The 24396-nt window shown below is 47.9% G+C and overlaps 1 protein-coding gene across 2 annotated transcripts in view; it reads left to right on the top strand.

Moving 5' to 3' along the window:
• The first annotated feature begins 7490 nt into the window (after positions 1–7490).
• LOC309561020 (solute carrier family 41 member 1-like) overlaps positions 7491–24396 on the top strand; it is a 75932-nt gene continuing 59026 nt past the window's right edge. Inside the window, exon 1 of one of the 2 annotated variants that reach the window (XM_082264733.1) lies at positions 7491–7658. The gene's annotated coding sequence lies outside the window, so the exon portion shown is untranslated. Of the gene's footprint in view, positions 7659–22117; positions 22199–24396 lie in introns of those variants that run through there. The other variant, XM_082264735.1, reaches the window with a different exon arrangement.

Raw genomic sequence — 24396 nt, forward strand, 5'->3', positions numbered from 1 at the left:
TTCAAAATTTACGCTATTTTTTTGTTTATAACGCAAAAAGTAAAAATCGCACAGGTGATCAAATACCACCAAAAGAAAGCTCTATTTGTGGGAAAAAAAGGACGTAAATTTCGTTTGCGTACGGTGTCGCACGACCGCACAATTGTCAGTTAAATTCTCACAGTGCCGAATCGCAAAAAGTGGCCTGGACATAAGACAGCAAAATCCTCCGGTGGTAAAGTGGTTAAAAAGTGTTCCTTTAATTTTTTTTGAGCAGTGTTCATCTCGCCTAGGTATTCCCACTCCTCCAGACTAAAATCCACCCAGCAAGCATTTTGATATTTGCATACTTCCTCTCAAAAGCCAGCCTACTGCTTGTATTACGGTTGAGTAGGAGCACAGAGGCGGGGTGCTGTGATGTTTTCAGGATGCTATGCACAACCCCCCCCCCCCCCCCCCACCAGCCATGATCAGCCTGCTATGCACAGAGAAGCACAGATGATAATGTCACTGGGTCTGAAATGAGATATGTAATGTAGAATGGAGTCGACCTGGCCATAGACAAAAGACAAAATAAAATAAAATAAATATTAATAAAAAATTTTAAAAAATAAAATAAAATAAATATTTTTTTAAAAGCACCCCTATCCCCCGTGCCGTGGTGAACGCATATGTAAACGGTGTTCAAACCACACATGTGAGGTATCGTCGCAAACATCAGAGCAAGAGCAATCATTTTATCACTAGACCTCCTCTGTAACTCCAAACTAGTAAGCTGTTAAAATGTTTAAAGTGCCGAGAGTGTGCGTAATTTTAAAGCATAATATGTTGAGTATCTATTTACTCAGCGTAACAGCATCTTTCATATTTTACACAAAAATTGGGTTATATATTGTGTTTTGGTATTTTTTTAATTAATTAAAGTGTATTTTTTCCGAAAAAAAAACAATTGCGTTTGAAAAAATGCTGCGCAAATACTGTGTGACATATAAAATTGCAACAATTGCCATTTTATTAAGTAGGGTCTCTGCTTAAAAAAAAAAAATATATATATAATGTTTGGGGGTTTTGGGTAATTTTCTAGCAAAAAAAAAACACTGATTTTTAAATATATGAGAGAAGTGTCAGACTTGGCCTGGTTGGCAAGTGAGGAGAGGGAGGAACTAAGGAAGGCAAAATATAATCAGATTAACCACTTCTGGACCGGAAGGATTTGCCCCCCTTAATGACCAGGCCATATTTTGTGATGCGGCACTGCGGTACTTTACCGGCCAATTGCGCAGTCGTGCGACGCTGTACCTAAACAAAATCGATGTCCTTTTTTTTCCCCACAAATAGAGCTTTCTTTTGGTGGTATTTGATCACCTGTGCGATTTTTATTTTTTGCGCTATAAACAAAAAAAGAGCGACAATTCTGAAAAAAACAATATTTTTTACGTTCTGCTATAGAACATTCCCAACAAAAAAAATTAAAAATCTAAATTTTTTAACATTTTAGACCAATTTGTTTTCTGCTACATATTTTTAGTAACAAAAATCGCAAAAATCCTATTTTGATTGGTTTGCGCAAAAGTTATTGTGTCTACTAACTACGGGAAAGATTTATGTCGGTTTTTTTTGTTTTTTTTTACTAGTAATGGCGGCGATCTGCGATTTTTTGCGGGACTGCGACATTGCGGCTTACAGATCGGACCCCTAACTGACATTTTTGACACTTTTGGGGGTACCAGTGACATTACTACGGTAATTAGTGCTAAAAATATGCACTGTTACTGTAATAATGACACTGGCAGGGAAGGGGTTAACAGTGTGGGTGATGGAGGGGTTAAATGTGCACCTAGGGGAGTAATTCTAACTGTGGGGGGCGTGGCTTGTGAAATGACCATAGAGACATGTGATCCTATCTATATAGAAGGATCACAGGGGCTCTATGATCATCATCACCTAGGTGGATGCAGCATTGGTCCGATACTGCATCTGTCCCCCGGTGCCTCTGCACTGAGAACCGAGCGATCGAACACCGCCGATCGCTCGGTACCTGAGCAGAGAGCTGCTGACTGTCCACTCCGCTCCCTCCTCGCACATTGGAGAACTGGCTTGTGGAGGGCTGGGGAGGGGCTCACTCAGAGGCTGAGCCGGGTGTTGGTCCAGGCACCTGGCGGATCCTGACTCCGTGGTTGTGATGACGCGGAGCCTGGACCGACTTCTGTGACGGCAGCCCGCTCTCGGCTGAAAACGGGTCACAGGAGTGCAGAACGATCTGCACTCCTGTGATCCATAGGAGATGTACAGCCAAATGAGCTTAGCTATACATCTCCTTTAGGCTTCATGTACACGGGACGTTTTAAAAAGTCCCTGGAATGCTGGAATTTTTAAGGACGTTTAAAACGTCCGTTGTGTCGCGTTTGCACCCGCGTTTAGCGGGCGTTTGCGTTTAGAACCGTTTCTAGAGGTCAAAAAATCATTCCCCTTTAAAATTAAAAAACGCGAGCGCTAAACGTGGGGTCATCACGTTCGGTCGCGTTCGGCCACGTTTTTGCGTTTGAATCCCCGGGAAACACACGTTCGAACGCAAATAATTGCTTTACAAAAAACGTCACTGAACTCAACTGCCTGCAAATGACTGTAAACGACCCTGTGTACATGAACAGATAAGATAACATAGAGGTGGGTTCAGGGGCTTCTGAAAAAAACGCCCAACTGCTCCTAAACGTTTACAAGTTGCAGTGTACATGGACCCTAACTTCAATTTGGCTTTTGGTTAAAACATTTCTGCTATACAGTACATATATATTAACTATTACAACACTGCCATCTAGTGGCACAATTTGGTGAAGGTGAAACTTCAATAGTAACCATAGCTGGGTATTTACTTTATGATCTGGTGGAAATGGTGAATATTTTGGTACCTAAAATGACCACAAATGTGTTTTTGGGTTGGGAAACATACATATGTTTTATTATCACATCAATCTACAAATTGGAAAGTAAATGTTCAACAACCTCTTATGTGGTACTATTAATAATACATGGAATATTACTCTCCCTTATAAACCAAAAATAGGATTGTTAGGTTGCTTGAATGGGAAGGATTATTCTTCAAATATACAGACGGCAATTCTTGGAGTGCTTTTTTTAGCCAGAAAGCTTGTTGCAAGGAAGTGTCTTTCTCCTTCTCCTCCCAGTCATTCCGAGTGGGTTGAGGAGGTTAACATAACACTACTTCGTGAATATCTTACATACAAACATGGAGGCAGTCTTAAAAAATGTGATCGTATTTGGGAACAATGGCTAGTTGGCCTGGGGTTGGCCCCGGCACAGATGGCCGCTATTAGAATTTTTGGAGGCACACCTCCTTAAGTTTATAAAACTGTTGACTCTCAGAGACCCTAAAAGGTAGACCAATGTAATGTGTTAGGAGAAAACTATATTGACTTTCAAGTATATACCGATCTTGGCATAGGTGCTTCCTCTTTTTTTTTTTTTTGGGGGGGGGGGGTTGTGTTAACCACTTAAGCCCCGGAAGATTTTACCCCCTTCCTGACCAGGGTTTTTTTTTTGCGATTTTATACTGCGTGACTTTAACGGACAATTGTGCGGTCGTGCGACGCTGTACCTAAACGAACTTGACGTCCTTTTTTTCCCCACAAACAGAGCTTTCTTTTGGTGGTATTTGATCACCTGTGCAATTTTTTGATCATGCGCTATAAACAAAAAAAGAGCGTCAATTTTGCAAAAATAACAATATTTTTCACATTTTTTTTATACGAAAAAAATGTAAAAATCAAATTTTTTAACATTTTCGGCCAATTTGTTTTATGCTACATATGTTTGGTAAAGAAAAAAAAAAATCACAAAAATCGTATTTTGATTGGTTTGCACAAAAGTTATCGCGTTTACTAACAAAGGGAAAGATTTTTGTCATTTTTGGTGTTTTTTTTTTTAACGAGTAATGGCGGCGATCTGCGATTTTTTTTGTGGGACTGCGACATTGTGGAGGACAGATCGGACCCTTGACTGACATTTTTGACACTTTTGGGGTTACCAGTGACATTAATGCAGTAATCAGTGCTATACATATGCACTGTTACTGTAAAAATGACACTGGCAGGGAAGGGGTTAAATGTATTGGAGAGGGAGGGGTTAAGTGTGTTTTAGGGGCGTGTTTCTAACTGTGATTGGCTGTGGCTTGAGGTGTAGGAACAGTGATCAACGGTCCTACATAGTAGAACACAGGGAAGAATGACAGGCGGCTTGTTTACATTAGCCGCCTGCCTTTCTCCCGCTCTAACGGACGATCGCGAGTGAGCGGCGGACATCAGATCCTGCAAACAGTTGCACATAAGAGGTTTTTTTTTTTCAATCAGACAATAGGTACAATAATCAGAACTCAAACACACAAAAAGCGTATTTTGATTGGTTTGCGCAAAAGTTATCGCGTTTACTAACAAAGGGAAAGATTTTTGTCATTTTTGTTGGTTTTTTTTTAACGCGTAATGGCGGCGATCTGCGATTTTTTTCTAGATGTACTTGCAGATTTAGATACAGTAACAAATTGAAGCTAATTCCAGCTCACACTTTATAATCAGTTACAGTAAAACGTTTTTTATTTTTTTTACTTTTGGAATAAAGGTTTTGCATGAATAAATAAAAGCTGATCATTGAAACAGGGCTTTATCAATGGGAACGTGGGGCAACGCAGTTCCAGTACCCCCAGCACTGAATGTATGTAATGCTAAGGGGAGCTGGGGGAGTGCTGGAGGGCCCATTGAATCTCACTTATGGGGAGTATCTATTGTTGTTGGGGAGGTCTATTGCTGCTGGTGGGGGTCTATTGTTGCTGGAGGGGGGGTTGTTGATAGGGAGGCAATTGTTGCTGGGAGAGATCTACTGTTGAGGGAGGTGTCTTTTTGTTGCTGGCTGCTCGAGAGTCTATTGATGCTGTCTACTGGGAGATCTGTTGTTGCTGGTGGGGGGTTTCTGTTGCTGGGGAGAACTATTGTTACTGGGGAGAACTATTGTTACTGGGGATCTAGAGTTGCTGGGAAAGAGCTATTGTTTCTGGGCAGATCTATTGTTTCTGTGGCAGTCAATTGTTGCTAAGAGGAATCAATTGTTGCTGAGAGGAATCAATTATTGCTGGGAGGGATCTATTGTTGCTGCAAGGGATCTATATTTGTTATTAGGGGTCTAGTGTTGCTGGAGGGGAGTTGTTGATAGGGAGTCAATTGTTGGTGGGAGAGATCTACTGTTGAAGGAGGTGTCTATTGTTGCTGGCTGCTGGAGAGTCTATTGATGCTGTCTACTGGGAGATCTGTTGTTGCTGGTCATCTGTTGCTGGGGAGAACTATTGTTGCTGGGGACAACTATAGTTTCTGGGGGATCTAGAGCTGCTGGGGAAGATCTATTGATTCTGGGCAGATCTATAGTTTCTGGGGCAAACAATTGTTGGTAAGAGGAATCTATTGTTGCTGAGAGGAATCAATTGTTGCTGGGAGGGATCTATTCTTGCTGGTGGGGTTCTATTGTAGCACTGCCCCCTAGAGGACTGCTGAGAATTACACTTTCTGGATTCCCCTGGGTTACCCTTAGCAACTGATAGCAGACAAACAGCATTGAATGTCCTTGGCTCAGTCAATAATCAGTCCAGGGGATGTTGGTTTTTGTGTTTTTATTTAGACCTGGGATGGGAGAAGGAATGATTGGGATACTCCAACTATGAACTATGCACAATCTTGTGGACAACTAGCTGTAGTGTGCGGCAAGGCTGCTTCTTCACCTTGCCACCGAAGTGAAGATAGTTTAAAAGGTTCCTGCTTTAGTTATTCTCTTCAGGGTTCTAACTTGGCACCCCCTTTACTTCCACTGTCTGTGTGCTGACACCTGTCCACTGACTCTATCCACTGGAGTGGACAGTAATGAGGGGGGCTGAGGACAGTAATGGGGTGGTGGGGACTTTAATAGGGGGCTGAGAACAGTAATGGGGGGCATAGGACAGTAATGAGGGGGGCATAGGACAGTAATGAGGGGGGCTGAGGACTGTAATAGGGGGCTGAGAACAGTAATGGGGGGGCTGAGGACAGTAATGAGGGGGGCATAGGACAGTAATGGGGGGCTGAGGACTGTAATGAGGGGGGCTGAGGACTATAATGAGGGTGGCGTAGGACAGAAATGGGGGGCTGAGGACAGTAATGAGGGGGGTTGAGGACTGTAATAATGGGGGCTGAGGACTATAATGAGGGGGGCTGAGGACAGTAATGGGGGCTGAGGACAGTAATGGGGGCTGAGGACAGTAATGAGTGGGGCTGAGGAAAGTAATGAGGGGCTGAGGACAGTAATGAGGGGGGCTGAAGACTGTAATGACGGGGGCTGAGGAAAGTAATGGGGCGGCTGAGGACAGTAATGGGGGCTGAGGACAGTAATGAGGGGTGCTGAGGACTGTAATGAGGGGGGCTGAGGACTGTAATGAGGTGGGCTGAGGATAGTAATAGGGGGGCTGAGGACTGTAATGAGGTGGGCTGAGGATAGTAATGAGGGGGGCTGAGGACTGTAATGAGGGGGGTTGAGGACTGTAATGACGGGGGCTGAGGAAAGTAATGGGGGGCTGAGGACTGTAATGAGGTGGGCTGAGGATAGTAATAGGGGGGCTGAGGACTGTAATGAGGTGGGCTGAGGACAGTAATAGGGGGGCTGAGGACAGTAATAGGGGGGCTGAGGACAGTAATGGGGGGCTGAAGACAGTAATAGGGGGGTTGAGAACAATAATGAGGGAGGCTGAGGACAGTAATACGGGGCTGAGGACTAATGAGGGGAGCTCAGGATTGTAATTATTGCACCAACAATACATTTTAATTAAATTAAATAAAATAGAAAAAAAAAGTAACAATTCTAGGGTCATCATTCATGATTAACTCTAAACTGAAAACCTGTAAAGACTTTTAAGGCCTATGAAAATTTTTAGGTAACATTTTTCACCATTTTACGCACGCCTGTAATGTCAAAAACACGTTTCGTATCTATTTATTCGTCGCAAACCCATCTTTTATATTTTACCATAAAAAAAACAAAAAAAAAAAAACACGGGTATTATTTTGTGTCTGCGTGCACTAAAATTAATTTTAGTGCATTTTGTCCCAAAAATGAAATGCTGCACGAATATTGTGTGACTTGCCACCATTTTATTCCCCAGGGCCTGTGCTTCCAGAAAACATGTAATGTTTGGGGGTTCCAAGTCCTTTTCTAGCAATCAATTGCTAATTTTAAAGCGTGTATGAAAAATAAAATGAAATAATTGCCCTGGACGCAAAGTAGTTAAATCGGACGCATGTTCTGGTAGTACGCAGCCTGCAACAGAATCCGCTGTGACCTCAGTGTGCATATATCTTCCCCCCCCCCCCCCCCCCCCCATGAACCAGGCTAGTCCCCTCTCTCCCCACTCAGGGTCCCTCCTGTGCCTGTAAAGAAATTAAAGCTGAGGTGACAGAAATTTAACCCCGTCATATTAGCTGTGACATGGCCCCATCCAGGACAGCAGCTGCACGTCGCTTTTACTGTCACTGAGACACCGAGCTGCAGACTTCATCCAGCAGCACTGAGCCCCCCTCCCCCCCTTCACCGCCGGCCTCATTACACTCATTTTCCGGACTGTATGAAGCTCTAACGACCATCAATACTCCCAGGTAACGTCTATTATAGGTGTTATTGTAAGTCTTGTCCTATACACTGTTTGCATGCTACCTGTTCATTCTTACCTTGCATCCTCCAACTTATTCCCGGCTCATTCACATTTCTTTATTCTTTAAATCTGACTACACTGGGTGCCACATCCCATATGTACAATGATGGGCGTCCCCAGAACTTTTTTCAGGGGGGGGCATAATTTTAAAGTCACCCATGCCCGTCCCTTTTCTCCCCCATAGATTCCCCTTTACAGCAGGCCAGGGTCCCCTATAGATCCCCTTTAGAGCAGAGTCCCCATAGATCCCCTTTAGAGCAGGCCAGGCCAGGGTCCCCCATAGATCCCCTTTACAGCAGGCAAGGCCAGGGTCCCCCATAGATCCCCTTTAGAGCAGAGTCCCCATAGATCCCCTTTAGAGCAGGCCAGGCCAGGGTCCCCATAGATCACCTTTAGAGCAGGCAAGGCCAGGGTCTCCCATATATCCCTTTTAGAGCAGACGAGGGTCCCCATAGATCCCCCTTTAGAGCAGCTCAGGCCAGGGTGCTCCATATATCACCTTTGGAGCAGGGTCCCCCATAGATCCCCTTTAAAGCAGACCAGGGTTCTCATAGATCCTCCTTTAGAGCAGGCCAGGGTCCCCAAAAGATCCCCTTTGGAGCAGGGTCCCATAGATCCCCCTTTAGAGCAGGTAAGGCCAGGGTCCCCCATAGATCCCCTTTGGAGCAGGGTCCTCATAAATCCCCCTTTAGAGCAGTCAAGGCCAGGGTCCCTCACAGATTCCCCCTTAGAGCAGGCCAGGCCAGGGTCCCCCATAGATCCCCTTTAGAGCAGAGTACCCATAGACCCCTCTTTAGAGCAGGCCAGGCCAGGGTCCCACATAGAACCCCTTTAGAGCAGGGTCCTCCATAGATCCCCTTTAGAGCAGGCCAGGCCAGGGTCCCCCATAGATCCCCTTTACAGCAGGCCAGGGTCCCCATAGATCACCTTTAGAGCAGACCAGGGTCCCCATAGATACCTCTTTAGAGTAGGCCAGGGCAGGGTCCCCCATAGCTCCCCTTTGGAGCAGGGTCCCCATAGATTCCCCTTTAAAGCAGGCAAGGCCAGGGTCCCCCATAGATCCCTTTTGGAGCAGGGTCCCATAGATCCCCCTTTAGAGCAGGTAAGGCCAGTGTCCCCCAAAGAACCCATTTGGAGCAGACCTGGGTCCTCATAGATACCCCTTTAGAGCAGGCCAGGATCCCCAATAGATCCCTTTTAGAGCAGACCAGGGTCCCCATAGATTCCCCTTTAGAGCAGGCCAGGATAGGGTCCCCCATATCTCCCCCTTTGGAGCAGGGTCCCCATAGATCCTCCTTTAGAGCAGGCCAGGCCAGGGTCCCCCATAGATCCCTTTTGGAGCAGGGTCCCATAGATCCCCCTTTAGAGCAGGTAAGGCCAGGGTCCCCCATAGATCCCCTTTAAAGCAGACCAGGGTTCTCATAGATCCTCCTTTAGAGCAGGCCAGGGTCCCCCAAAGATCCCCTTTGGAGCAGGGTCCCATAGATCCCCCTTTAGAGCAGGTAAGGCCAGGGTCCCCCATAGATCCCCTTTGGAGCAGAGTCCTCATAAATCCCCCTTTAGAGCAGTCAAGGCCAGGGTCCCTCACAGATTCCCCCTTAGAGCAGGCCAGGCCAGGGTCCCCCATAGATCCCCTTTAGAGCAGAGTACCCATAGACCCCTCTTTAGAGCAGGCCAGGCCAGGGTCCCACATAGAACCCCTTTAGAGCAGGGTCCTCCATAGATCCCCTTTAGAGCAGGCCAGGCCAGGGTCCCCCATAGATCCCCTTTACAGCAGGCCAGGATCCCCAATAGATCCCTTTTAGAGCAGACCAGGGTCCCCATAGATTCCCCTTTAGAGCAGGCCAGGATAGGGTCCCCCATATCTCCCCCTTTGGAGCAGGGTCCCCATAGATCCTCCTTTAGAGCAGGCCAGGCCAGGGTCCCCCATAGATCCCTTTTGGAGCAGGGTCCCATAGATCCCCCTTTAGAGCAGGTAAGGCCAGGGTCCCCCATGGATCCCCTTTAGAGCAGACCAGGGTCCTCATAGATACCCCTTTAGAGCAGGCCAGGATCCCCAATAGATCCCTTTTAGAGCAGACCAGGGTCCCCATAGATTCCCCTTTAGAGCAGGCCAGGATAGGGTCCCCCATATCTCCCCCTTTGGAGCAGGGTCCCCATAGATCCTCCTTTAGAGCAGGCCAGGCCAGGGTCCCCCAAAGATTCCCTTTGGAGCAGGGTCCCATAGATCCCCCTTTAGAGCAGGTAAGGCCAGGGTCCCCCATAGATCCCCTTTGGAGCAGGGTCCTCATAGATCCCCCTTTTGAGCAGGCAAGGCCAGGGTCCCCCATAGATCCCCTTTGGAGCAGGGTCCTCATAGATTCCCCTTCAGAGCAGGCTCGGCCAGGGTCCCCCATAGCTCCCCTTTGGAGCAGGGTCCCCATAGATTCCCCTTTAGAGCAGGCAAGGCCAGGGTCCCCCATAGATCCCCTTTGGAGCAGGGTCCTCATAGATCCCCCTTTAGAGCAGACAAGGCCAGGGTCCCCCATAGATCCCCTTTAGAGCAGACCAGGGTCCTCATAGATAACCCTTTAGAGCAGGCCAGGGTCCCCAATAGATCCCCTTTGGAGCAGGGTCCCCATAGATCCCCCTTTAGAGTAGGCAAGGCCAGGGTCCCCCATAGATACCTTTTAGAGCAGACCAGGGTCCCCATAGATTCCCCTTTAGAACAGGCCAGGCCAGGGTCCCCCATAGCTCCCCTTTGGAGCAGGGTCCCCATAGATCCTCCTTTAGAGCAGGCCAGGTCAGGGTCCCCCAAAGATCCCCTTTGGGGCAGGGTCCCATAGATCCCCCTTTAGAGCAGGTAAGGCCAGTGTCCCCCATAGAACCCATTTGGAGCAGACCTGGGTCCTCATAGATACCCCTTTAGAGCAGACCAGGGTCCCCAATAGATCCCCTTTGGGAGCAGGGTCTCCATAGATCCCCCTTTAGAGCAGGCAAGGCCAGGGTCCCCCATAGATCCCTTTTAGAGCAGACCAGGGTCCCCATAGATCCCCCTTTACAGCAGGCCAGGCAAGGGTCCCCCAATCTCCCCTTTGGAGCAGGGTCCCCATAGATCCCCCTTTAGAGCAGGCCAGGCCAGGGTCACCCAAAGATCCCCTTTGGAGCAGGGTCTCCATAGATCCCCCTTTAGAGCAGGCAAGGCCAGGGTCCCCCATAGATCCCTTTCAGAGCAGACCAGGATCCCCATAGATCCCCCTTTACAGCAGGCCAGGCCAGGGTCCCCCATAGCTCCCCTTTGGAGCAGGGTCCCCATAGATCCCCCTTTAGAGCAGGCCAGGACAGGGTCCCCCAAAGATCCCCTTTGGAGCAGGGTCTCCATAGATCCCCCTTTAGAGCAGGCCAGGCCAGGGTCCCCCAAAGATCCCATTTGGAGCAGGGTCTCCATAGATCCCCCTTTTGAGCAGGCCAGACCAGGGTCCCCCATAGCTCCCCTTTGGAGCAGGGTCCCCATAGATCCCCCTTTAGAGAAGGCCAGGCCAGGGTCCCCCAAAGATCCCCTTTGGAGCAGGGTCTCCATAGATCCCCCTTTAGAGCAGGCAAGGCCAGGGTCCCCCATAGATCCCTTTTAGAGCAGACCAGGGTCCCCATAGATCCCCCTTCAGAGCAGGGCAGGCCAGGGTCCCCCATAGATCCCCATTAGAGCAGGGTCCCCATAGATTCCCCTTTAAGAGCAGGCCAGGAAATTAGCTTTTAAGTGCCTTTTGTGGTGCGTTTTGCAATTTTAACACTTTTTTGTGCGTTTTTTGAAGCATTTTGCATTTTTAATGCTTTTTTTTGCCCAATTTGTTGTTGGGTGGATTAAAAAATGTAAATCCTGGGAAAAACACTGCAGTGTGTTTAAAGTCTATTGAGCCAAAATCGCACTGTTTTGCTTTTAGGCTCAGTTCACACCTGAGCGTACTGGAATCGCATGATTCTGCCCGCGATTCCAAAATCATGGCAAAACATAGGACTCCTTTGCGATGACATTGTTTCTTAATGGCACCGCAAATGTGGTGCGATTCTCCCTTAACTGCTAAAGGACAAAAATCGCAAAGATCGCAGCACCAAACGCTCCTGGCTCTGTGCCAAAATTTGGTACATGAGATTCTTTGCAGTGTTTTTGGGGCGAAGGGAGCCCCATTTAAATGAATGGTGCCGCTCTAAAAATGCACCACAAAAATACACAAAAAAAGCTAAAAAAATAGAGGTGCAGCAGCTGTCACTGCGCTACGCTTAGGGCTGAATGGAGCCTTAAAAAAGTCCCTGAGCCGTGCCAAAAATACAGCGGCTGAATGAAGTGTCCCATGGGCAACCATGCTGACCCCTAGTCAGCGCTACAGTGATGTCACAATTTCCTCCTTGTCCAATCAGAGAGCGCCTTCTATTCATTAAAAATAAACCCCCAGGGCATTCTGTGAATGGTGGCAGTGCCAAAGCAGTTGTAACGGGGTTACGCCTGGTTCACACCAGTGCAGTTTTGAAATCTCGCTACTTTAGCGTGACTTCAAACTATCAGTGCGATTTCATGTGTGGCTTGCTGACATCTGTGCAACTTTATCTACCAGATGTCAATGCAAGTTGCACTGAAATCGCACATAATGCAGGAACATTTTTCAACTGTTCAATTGCCGCAAATGGGGTGCGACTTGTCGTGTGACTTTGAGGTGTCAAGCCGCATGACAAGTTGCACTGGTGTGAACCAGGGCTAAAGCAGTGAAAAGAAAAGCAACCTCCGCTCTGGGTTGACACCAGGAACACATGCGGCGTCCCTGTGAGGTTCCAGCATGCTCCTGTGCGGTGCGATTTTGCAGCGCATTCATTTAAATGGGCTGCGAACCATACCAGAACGCAGAAAAAGTAGTGCCTATACTACTTTTAAAAACAAGCCACATTAAATCGCATGGTACTGCAGTACTTTGCGTTTTGGTACCTGTAAACGCACTGCATTTGCAATCTACGTTTGGGGTGCGTTAACATTACATTGGCACCTACATGCAAATCGCAAGAGAAGTGTGTTTGAATGCGGTACGGGAAATGCGCACAGCAATTCGCTTCTGCATTCCTGCACTGTGGAAAAGTTCTGGTGTGAACTGCCCCGAATGTTTAAAGTGGTTCTAAAGCTATTTTTTTTATATATATTAAAATAAACATATCTATACTTAGCTGCTCTGTGCAATGCTTTTGCACAGAGCAGCCCTGATCCTCTTTTTTTGGGGTCCCCCCCGCCAGTGTTCCAGGCCCCTCCTCTTCGTTGGGTGCCCCCATGGAAAGCCACTTTGTCGCCAGTGCATGCTCGCTCCCGAGTCCCGCTGCTGCGTCCCTCCCGTGTCACTGAATTTGATTGACAGCAGTGGGAGCCAAAGGTATCAGTCTGTCCAATGAGGAGAGAGAGAGACAGCAGCGGCAGCCAATGGTATCAGTCTGTCCAATGAGGAGAGAGACAGCAGTGGGAGCCAATGGTATCAGTATGTCCAATGAGGAGAGAGACAGCAGTGGGAGCCAATGGTATCAGTCTGTCCAATGAGGAGAGAGACAGCAGTGGGAGCCAATGGTATCAGTATGTCCAATGAGGAGAGAGACAGAGGCAGGAGCCAATGGTATCAGTCTGTCCAATGAGGAGAGAGACAGCAGTGGGAGCCAATGGTATCAGTCTGTCCAATGAGGAGAGAGACAGAGACAGGAGCCAATGGTATCAGTCTGTCCAATGAGGAGAGAGACAGCGGCCGGAGCCAATGGTATCAGTCTGTCCAATGAGGAGAGAGACAGCAGCAGGAGCCAATGGTATCAGTCTGTCCAATGAGGAGACAGGCAGCGGCGGGAGCCAATGGTATCAGTTTGTCCAATGAGGAGAGAGATAGCGGCGGGAGCCAATGGTATCAGTCTGTCCAATGAGGAGAGAGACAGCAGCAGGAGCCAATGGTATCAGTCTGTCCAATGAGGAGAGAGACAGCGGCGGGAGCCAATGGTATCAGTCTGTCCAATGAGGAGAGAGACAGTGGCGGGAGCCAATGGTATCAGTCTGTCCAATGAGGAGAGAGACAGCGGCGGGAGCCAATGGTATCAGTCTATCCAATGAGGAGAGAGACAGCGGCGGGAGCCAATGGTATCAGTCTGTCCAATGAAGAGAGAGAGGGGTGGGAGCAGCCGGATCAGGTCACTGTCACTGAGAGGCTGAGCCGGATGCCGATTGAGCCATGTGGGTGGATCCCGACCATATGGTTGCAATCTTTTCCCAGCCTGGACCGGCACTGTGACGTCAGCAGGTTTCAGCCCGCTGTCTGCTGAAAACGGGTGACAGGAGTGCAGAGCGAACCACACATCTGTGATCCACAGGAGAAGTTCAGCCAAACGACCTTTGGCTGTACTTTCCCTTTAAGGCTTTAGAACCATTTTAACCATTTAAGGGCCACCCCACACAGATACACTACGACAGGGCGGCCCTCCTGCATGAACCGATGTACCTGTACGTCAGCTGCTGCTCTGGGTCTGGGGCGCGCACGTGCTGCCAGTGACCGGCCAATCAGCGGCTCCGGCAGACGCAATGTCCGCCGGGACCAGCCGATCATTCTTAGGAAAGGCAGAGAGGAAGATAGAGGTCTTGTGTTACTGCTAAGCAGAAAACACGGATCTCTGTCTTCCTCCAGTTAGGCCACCTGCCACACAGTTAGAAAGCACTCCCTAGGAGCACACTTAACCATTTGGTTGCCCCTGATGTTTACCCCTTCCCAGCCAGTGCCATTAGTACAGTGACAGTGCATTTTTTTAGCACTGATCACTGTACTGGTGTCACTGGTCCCCAAAAAAAAGTGTCACCAAAGCCCCGTACACACGCACCGATTGTTGGCCGTAAATATTCGGCCAACGTCCGATCGGCCGATTGTCGGCTTGTTAGTATGATGCTTCCGACAACCGACTGCGACTTTTCGGCCGAACAAAATCTGGTCTGCATGCTATAAAATTTTTGTTGGCCAACACCAGAACGGCCGATTGTTCGTCAGTCAGTACAGATTTTGGCTGACAAAAGCCAGATGAGCAAGACTGGGCATGCTCGGAGAAGAAAAAACACACGGAAAGTTAACTATCACATGACATCACTTCTGAAGTTGGTTGTTGTTGGCCGTCAAAATTCGTGTGCAGTCTAGGCACATTTCAACCAACACAACAGCACCGGACAAAAGACGGCCGATCGTTCGGCCGACAATCGGTACATGTGTACGGGGCTTTAGTGTCAGATTTGTCTGCCACAATGTCGCAGTCCTGTTGAAAATTGCTGATCGCCGCCATTACTAATAAAAAAATAAATAAAATATCCCTTAGTTTGTAGACGCGATAACTTTTGAGCAAACCAATCAATATACACTTACTGGAATTTTTTTTTTTTTTTACCAAAAATACGTAGCAGAATACATATTGGCCTATATTGATGAAGAATTTTGATCTTTTACATTTTTCATTGCGAATGTTTTATAGCAAGTAAAGTAAAAAATATTGTTTTTTATTCAAAACTGTCGTTCTTTTTTTTGTTTATAGCGCAAAAAAAAAAAAAAAAAAATCACAGATGTGATCAAATACCACCAATAGAAAGATCTGTTTGTGGGGAAAAGAGGACATACATTTTATTTGGGTACAGCGTTGCACGACCGCGCAATTGTCAGTTAAAATAACGCAGTTCCGAATTGATAAAAATGATCTGATCATTAAGGGGGAAAACCTCCCGGGGCTGAAGTGGTTACTGTCAATAGAAGAGTAAGTGCTGGTTCACACTACGTCGCTCCGACTTCGGGGGCAACCTGTGAAGTCGCGTGCAGCGCGAATTTGGCATGACTTATACGGACTTCATAAAATTAACCACTTGCCGACCAGTCACTGGGACTGTACTGCGGCAAAGTGGCTCGATTCCATCCAGCAACATAGACCTACGTCGCTGGACTCCTCCCCCTGTAGGCGGCGCGCTCCCGCTATTTTCAGTCACAGCGGGAGTCGGGCCAGGGGAGTCGCCGCCGCTCTTCCCCGATCGTCGGGGAATCGAGTCTGTAGATCCGCCCGCTTGTGTAAACAAAGCGGGCGGATCTCCTAAGTGACAAACAGTGACAGATTGCAGGGTTCACCTCCCCCCCCACACGTCAGTAAGCACCAGGCATACATTAACCCCTCCCTCTCCAATAAAATTAACCCCTTCCCTGCCAGTGTCATTTTTACAGTAACAGTGCATTTATAGCACTGATTACTGCAGTAATGTCACTGGTACCCCCAAAAGTGTCAAAAATGTCAGTCAAGGGTCCGATCTGTCCGCCACAATGTCGCAGTCCCGCATAAAAAAATCGCAGATCGCCGCCATTACTCGTTAAAAAAAAAAACACCAAAAATGACAGAAATCTTTCCCTTAGTTAGTAAACGCAATAACTTTTGCGCAAACCAATCAAAATACGCTTATTGTGATTTTTTTTTACCAAACATAGGTAGCATAAAACAAATTGGCCAAAAATTATAAAAAAATTTGATTTTTAAATTTTTTTGGGGGGGAATTTCATATAAAAAATTTGAAAAATATTGTTATTTTTTCAAAATTGTTGCTTTTTTTTTGTTTATAGCGCAAAAAGTAAAAATCACACAAGTGATCAAATACCACCAAAAGAAAGCTCTGTTTGTGGGAAAAAAAGGACGTAAATTTAGTTTGGGTACGGTGTTACATGACCGCGCAATTGTCCGTTAAAGTCGCACATCGCCGAATCGCAAAAAGTGGCCTGGACGTAAGACAGCAAAATCCTCCGGTAGTAAAGTGGTTAAAGTCTATGCAAGTCGCTCCGAGGTCCCCTGAAGTAGTACAGGACCCTTTTTCTAAGTCGGAGCGACTTGTGTTGCTCCTATTAGAACGGGTCCTGTACTACTCAATGGACCGCGACGGTGCGCGACTTGCCAGGCTGACCAAGTCGCCTGACAAGTCGTGCTAGTGTAAACCGGCACTAGGGCTCCGTTCACACGGTCCGCCTCCGCCGGCGGACTCCGTGCTGCTCAGCGGGGATCGGCGTGTGCAGAGATGGAGCTGTCAGATCCCTGCTGTCCTCTATGGGGGAATCGGATGAGAATGGACTGCCTGTCTGTTCTCATCCGATCCCATCCGATCCCATCCGCTGGAAGGATGGAAAATAGGGTTTCCATCCATCTGGATTTCACGGACAGGATCAGAATCAGATAGCAGCGGGTGTCAGCGGACATATCTCCACTGACCTTCGCTGCCCCATAGGGATGCATGGAGGATCCGATCAGATCCGCCTGAAAAACTGACAAGCGGATCTGATCTGATGGTCCGTGTGAAAGGACCCTAAAGCCCCGTACACACGTACCGATTGTCGGCCGAAACTGTTCGGCCGCCGAACGATCGGCCGATTTTCGGCTTGTTAGTATGATGCTTCCGACAGCCGACAGCGCACTTTCGGCCGAACAGAATCTGTCGTGCAGGCATTAAAATGTTTGTATGCCGACACCAGAACGGCCGATTGTTCGCCAGTCAGTACAGAATTCTGCCGACAGACAGCAGAATTGCAAGACTGGGCATGCTCAGAAAAGAAAAAAGACAAGGAAAGTTAACCATCACATGACATCACTTCTGCAGTCGGCTGTTGTTGGCCGACAAAATTCGTGTGCAGTCTTTAGCACTTTTCAACAAACACGACAGCCATGGACAAAAGACGGCCAATCGTTCGGCCGACGATCAGTACGTGTGTACGGGGCTTTACAAAGTAAAAGTGAAGATTCCAAGGATCTGACCTCTTTATCAAAACTGGAGACTTTAACCTTCCAATCAGGACAGTTGTCATGTAGGAAACATCAATATTTTACATATAAAGGGCTGAACCCACTGCGGGTTCCTGCATCGCACCCAACTCACAGGCAGTTCACACTGCTATATGCGAATCGCTGGGGGTGTCAATACAAAGTTAATGACACCCCCAGATCAGTTCGCATATCGCAGTGCGAACTGTCAGCTCAGACAGGAGTCGGATCACATAGGTGTGAACAGCCATGCGATTAGATTCTGGTGCGGACCAAAAAAAGGATCCTGTGCGACTTTGGTCAGAATTCGATGTGAATTCAGCCATACAACCTGTGTTGCTGAATTTGCATCGCAAAGATATTGCATATGATTTGTTCAGCAGTGCGATTCGAATCGCATGCGATGTCTTCCATCAGACCAGTGTGGACCGGCCCTAACAAGAGACATCAATTACTGCTCTCAGTACACCTTATCACCCTGACTGACCTAACTCCCCAATACCTCACTGGAGAACAAGGAGACCAAGGCGGCCATGGATGGATGGAACATTGTCCGGCTCAGCATGGTTAGACCAAGGCGGCCATGGATGGATGGAATATTGTCCGGTTCAGCATGGTCCGGCTGAATTATTTAGCCATGTGTGGCCACTGCCGCTCAACAGAAGATGATCTATCGATCGACTTCTATTGAACAGGCCTGTCACTCGATCAACGGCTGCAGGCAATGCCTGCAGTGCTGATCTGTGTGGTCTGACAGCAGAGGAGTCCCCCTACTGTCAGAATGAAATAACACATGGGGGGGAGGGACTCCTGCATCCACTTCGAATGTGTTAATGGGGGTTGTAAACCCTCACATATACCCAGTGAAGTGACTGGCCTCAGATAGTGATTAAACAAATCCTCCTACATAAGTTGTACCTGTTTATCTGCAGTCTTTTCTTCTCTGCAGCTGTTAAAAGGGCAGAATCTATATAGCTTGTCTGAGCTGTCAGAAAACAAGGGGCAGGGAGCTGAAGCTATACAGTGAAGAGAGCTATGAGCTGATTGGAGGGAAGGGACACACCCCCTTCACACAGCACACAGGAACAGAGCTGAGGCTGTCAATCACAGGCTGTGTGCTGGAGGTCCCTCCCCTGTCACCCTTTATCTCTTGGTGTCAGGAAGATTTGCCAGAAGTGATTCATGCTAATAGCAGAGGAAGACGGCAGCAAAGAAATGACACTAAGCCCTGGTGTGGCTTTGAAATCGCGCTACTTTAGCACATCTTCAAAGCTGCACATCAGTGCGATTGGCACTGCCAATTTCATTACAGCTTGCGACTTCATTTAACAGACATCTATGCAAGTCGCAATGAAATCGGTAAAAAGTAGTGCGGGAACCTTTTTCATAATCGCTGCGACATGAGTCTGCCTATAGCAGAAGCGCAGTACACTGTATGTATTAATAGCACTGCCTATAGAAGAGCAGTACACTGTATGTATTAATAGCACTGCCTATAGAAGAGCAGTACACTGTATGTATTAATAGCACTGCCTATAGAAGTGCAGTACACTGTATGTATTAATAGCACTGCCTATAGAAGTGCAGTACACTGTATGTATTAATAGCACTGCCTATAGAAGAGCAGTACACTGTATGTATTAATAGCACTGCCTATAGAAGTGCAGTACACTGTATGTATTAATAGCACCGCCTATAGAGGTGCAGTACACTGTATGTATTAATAGCACTGCCTATAGAAGCGCAGTACACTGTATGTATTAATAGCACCGCCTATAGAAGTGCAGTACACTGTATGTATTAATAGCACTGCCTATAGAAGAGCAGTACACTGTATGTATTAATAGCACTGCCTATAGAAGTGCAGTACACTGTATGTATTAATAGCACTGCCTATAGAAGTGCAGTACACTGTATGTATTAATAGCACCGCCTATAGAAGCGCAGTACACTGTATGTATTAATAGCACTGCCTATAGAAGTGCAGTACACTGTATGTATTAATAGCACTGCCTATAGAAGTGCAGTACACTGTATGTATTAATAGCACTGCCTATAGAAGTGCAGTACACTGTATGTATTAATAGCACCGCCTATAGAAGCGCAGTACACTGTATGTATTAATAGCACTGCCTATAGAAGTGCAGTACACTGTATGTATTAATAGCACCGCCTATAGAGGTGCAGTACACTGTATGTATTAATAGCACTGCCTATAGAAGCGCAGTACACTGTATGTATTAATAGCACCGCCTATAGAAGTGCAGTACACTGTATGTATTAATAGCACTGCCTATAGAAGTGCAGTACACTGTATGTATTAATAGCACTGCCTATAGAAGTGCAGTACACTGTATGTATTAATAGCACTGCCTATAGAAGTGCAGTACACTGTATGTATTAATAGCACCGCCTATAGAAGCGCAGTACACTGTATGTATTAATAGCACTGCCTATAGAAGTGCAGTACACTGTATGTATTAATAGCACTGCCTATAGAAGTGCAGTACACTGTATGTATTAATAGCACTGCCTATAGAAGTGCAGTACACTGTATGTATTAATAGCACCGCCTATAGAAGCGCAGTACACTGTATGTATTAATAGCACTGCCTATAGAAGTGCAGTACACTGTATGTATTAATAGCACCGCCTATAGAGGTGCAGTACACTGTATGTATTAATAGCACTGCCTATAGAAGCGCAGTACACTGTATGTATTAATAGCACCGCCTATAGAAGTGCAGTACACTGTATGTATTAATAGCACTGCCTATAGAAGTGCAGTACACTGTATGTATTAATAGCACCGCCTATAGAAGCGCAGTACACTGTATGTATTAATAGCACTGCCTATAGAAGCACAGTACACTGTATATATTAACCGCTTGCCGACCGCCGCAAGTACATTTATTGCGGTGGTCAGCCCTGGCCAGCAAAGTGACGCATCGGTACGTCACTAGCCTGTGAGCCAATAGCGGGCGAGCGGGCGCCCCCTGAAGGCGCGCTCCCGCCCCGTTCCCTAACGAGTACGCGCGTGTGACCGGCGGACTCGATGTCCGCCGGTCACTCGCGATCGTCCGCCGTGAAGGGAGAAAGGCAGGCGGCTAATATAAACAAAGCCGCCTGTCATTCTTCCTGTGTAAAAATGGAGATCACAAGGTTCTACTATGTAGGACTGTTGATCTCTGTTCTTACACCAGTAGCCACAGCCAATCACAGTTAGAAGCACGCCCCTAGGACACACTTAACCCCTCCTTCCCCAATGAAGTTAACCCATTCCCTGCCAGTGTCATTTTACAGTAACAGTGCATATGTATAGCACTAATTACAGCAGTAATGTCACTGTCCCAAAAGTGTCAAAAATGTCAGTCAAGGGTCCGATCTGTCCGCCGCAATGTCGCAGTCCCGCAACAAAATCGCAGATCGCCGCCATTACTAGTTAAAAAAAAAAACAATAAAAATGACATAAATTTCCCGTAGTTAGTAGCTGCGATAACTTTTGCGCAAACCAATCAATATACGCTTATTGTGATTTTTTTTACCAAACATATGTAGCAGAAAACAAATTGGCCAAAAATGTTAAAAAATTTTGATTTTTACATTTTTTTGGGGGGAATTTCATATAAAAAAAATGTGAAAAATATTGTTATTTTTGCAAAATTTACACTATTTTTTTGTTTATAGCGCATGATCAAAAAATCGCACAGGTGATCAAATACCACCAAAAGAAAGTTCTGTTTGTGGGAAAAAACAGATGTCGATTTTGTTTGGGTACAGCGTCGCACAACCACGCAATTGTCCGTTAAAGTAACGCAGTGCCGAATCGCAAAATAGGCCCTGGTCAGGAAGGGGGTAAAATCTTCCGGTTAAAAATACGCTCATTGAGAATTTTTTTGTCAAAGACATGTAGCTAAATACATTTTGGCCTACATATATGACAAAAATGGAATATATTGGATATTTTTTAACTGTCAAAGTAGAAAAATATTGTTATTTTTTCAAAATTGACGCTTTTTTTATTAATATTGCAAAAAATGAAAATCGCACAAGTGATCAAATACCACCAAAAGAAAGCTCTGTTTGTGGGAAAAAAAGGACGTCAAATTCGTTTAGGTACAGCGTTGCACGACCGCGCAATTGTCAGTTAAAGTCGCACAGTGCCGAATCGCAAAAAAGTGGCCTGGACGTAAGACAGCAAAATCCTCCGGTGGTAAAGTGGTTAATGGCACTGCCTATAGCCATAGCGCAGTACACTGTATGTATTAATAGCACTGCCTATAGCAGAAGTGCAGTACATAAAATATTAGTGGCGCCACCTGTAGGAGAGGCGCAGTACTGAACATTACAGAGAAGTCGGTACAGTAATTGAGGAGGATCCATGGCGCCACCTGTAGGAGAGGCGCAGTACTGAGCATTACAGAGAAGTCGGTACAGTAATTGAGGAGGAAGGATCCATGGCGCCACCTGTAGGAGAGGCGCAGTACTGAGCATTAGAGAGAAGTCGGTAGAGTAATGGGAGAGGAAGGATCCATGACGCTGCCTATAGGAGAAGCTGTTTGGGATTTCCCGGGATGGATCCATCAGGCGGGACCCCCGGCTCCTCCCATCTATGGTTCGGGCACACACAGGAGATCGGGCGGAGCCCTACATCGGCCCCAGGACACATACAAAGGCTATGGGTGAGTATGGCGGGATGGGGCCCCGAAGGGTTCTCACAGCGTTCCGCCGGGGGCCCCTCAGACCGTACAATAGAGATCGCGGGGTGCAGGTACAGCGCTCACACCACCAGAGGGCGCCCGCCTGCCAACACTGACATAAGCGCGGCAATCTTGTCTCCATGGGAGGGGGATGGTCAGGCCTCTTGTAGTCTTAATGCTCATCATTGTAAATATCAATAAAGGCCTCAAAAATCCTATTAGTGGGTGAGAATCATTCCAGAGCGGAATATGTTATAATTGGCCTGTGCAGGACATCAGGGACACCAATTTGTAGACACAGAGCAGCAATTAAAATGACTGCTCCTAAAAAATGCCATTCCTGTCAGAATATCGCCATCATGGCCGCCGCTGCGCCATCTTGTCTCTACATGAGGGCTGCAAAAGAACTCTGATATTTATACGGGATGCTGCTGGCAGAAAGGTCTTGAGTAAAGAATGCGTAAATGGACGCTGCCCTGCTCGCCAATTGTCGCCACGGTGTAGTGTCTCCTAGCAACACTTTGTTTATATCGACTTCTTCCTCCATCCCTGAATGAGGGATTCACCACACAGTGGTGGCGGTGCAGAGATGCTGCTTAGTCACTTTATGCACAACTCCTCCACCCATATCACCGCCGCTGCCCAGGGAATCCCCCATTCGGGGTAAGGAACAACTCCTCCACCCGTATCACCGCCACTGCCCAGGGAATCCCCCATTCGGAGTCCGGGGTAAGGAACAACTCCACCCGTATCACCGCCGCTGCCCAGGGAATCCCCAAATCGGGGTCAGGGGTAAGGAACTCCTCCACCCGTATCACCGCCGCTGCCCAGGGAATCCCCCATTCGGGGTCAGGGTTGAGGAACAACTCCACCCGTATCACTGCCGCTGCCCAGGGAATCCCCCATTCGGGGTCAGGGGTAAGGAACAACTCCATCTGTATCACAGCCGCTGCCCAAGGAATCCCCCATTCAGGGTCAGAGGTAAGGAACAACTCCACCTGTATCACCGCCGCTGCCCAGGGAATCCCCCATTTGGGGTCAGGGGTAAGGAACAACTCCACCCGTATCACCGCTGCTGCCCAGGGAATCGCCCATGCGGGGTCAGGGGTGAGGAACTAATCCACCCATTTTACCGTCGCTGGCCAGGGAATCTCCCATTTGGGGTCAGGGGTAAGGAACAACTCCACCCGTATCACCGCCGCTGCCCAGAGAATCCCCCATTCGGGGTCCGGGGTAAGGAACAACTCCACCCGTATCACCGCTGCTGCCCAGGGAATCCCCCATCTGGGGTAAGGAACAACTCCACCCATATCACCGCCGCTGCCCAGGGAATCCCGCATTCGGGGTCAGGGGCAAGGAACTCCTCCACCCGTATCACCGCCGCTGCCCAGAGAATCGCCCATTCGAGGCAAGGAACAACTTCACCCGTATCACCGCCGCTGCCCAGGGAATCCCCCATTCGGGATCCGGGGTAAGGAACAACTTCACCCGTATCACCGCCGCTGCCCAGGGAATCCCCAATTCGGGGTCAGGGGTAAGGAACAACTCCACCCGTATCACCCCCGCTGCCCAGGGAATCCCCCATTCGGGGTCAGGGGTAAGAAACAACTCCACCCATATCACCGCCGCTGCCCAGGGAATCCCCCATTCCGGGTCCGGGGTAAGGAACAACTTCACCCGTATCACAGCCGCTGCCCAGGGAATCCCCCATTCGGGTTTAGGGGTAAGGAACAACTCCACCTGTATCACCACCGCTGCCCAGGGAATCCCGCATTCGGGGTCAGGGGTGAGGAACAACTCCACCCGTATCACCGCCGCTGCCCAGGGAATCCCCGATTTGGGGTCAGGGGTAAGGAACAACTCCATCTGTATCACCGCTGCTGCCCAGGGAATCCCCCATTCGGGGTAAGGAACAATTCCACCCGTATCACCGCCGCTGCCCAGGGAATCCCCTATTTGAGGTCAGGGGTAAGGAACAACTCCACCCGTATCACCGCCGCTGCCCAGGGAATCGCCCATTCGGGGTCAGGGGTACGGAACAACTCCGACCGTATCACCGCCGCTGCCCAGGGAATCCCCGATTTGGGGTCAGGGGTAAGGAACAACTCCATCTGTATCACCGCTGCTGCCCAGGGAATCCCCCATTCGGGGTAAGGAACAATTCCACCCGTATCACCGCCGCTG

Source organism: Pelophylax lessonae (assembly GCF_965119305.1).
Source record: "Pelophylax lessonae genome assembly, chromosome: 8".
Lineage (NCBI taxonomy): Eukaryota > Metazoa > Chordata > Amphibia > Anura > Ranidae > Pelophylax > Pelophylax lessonae.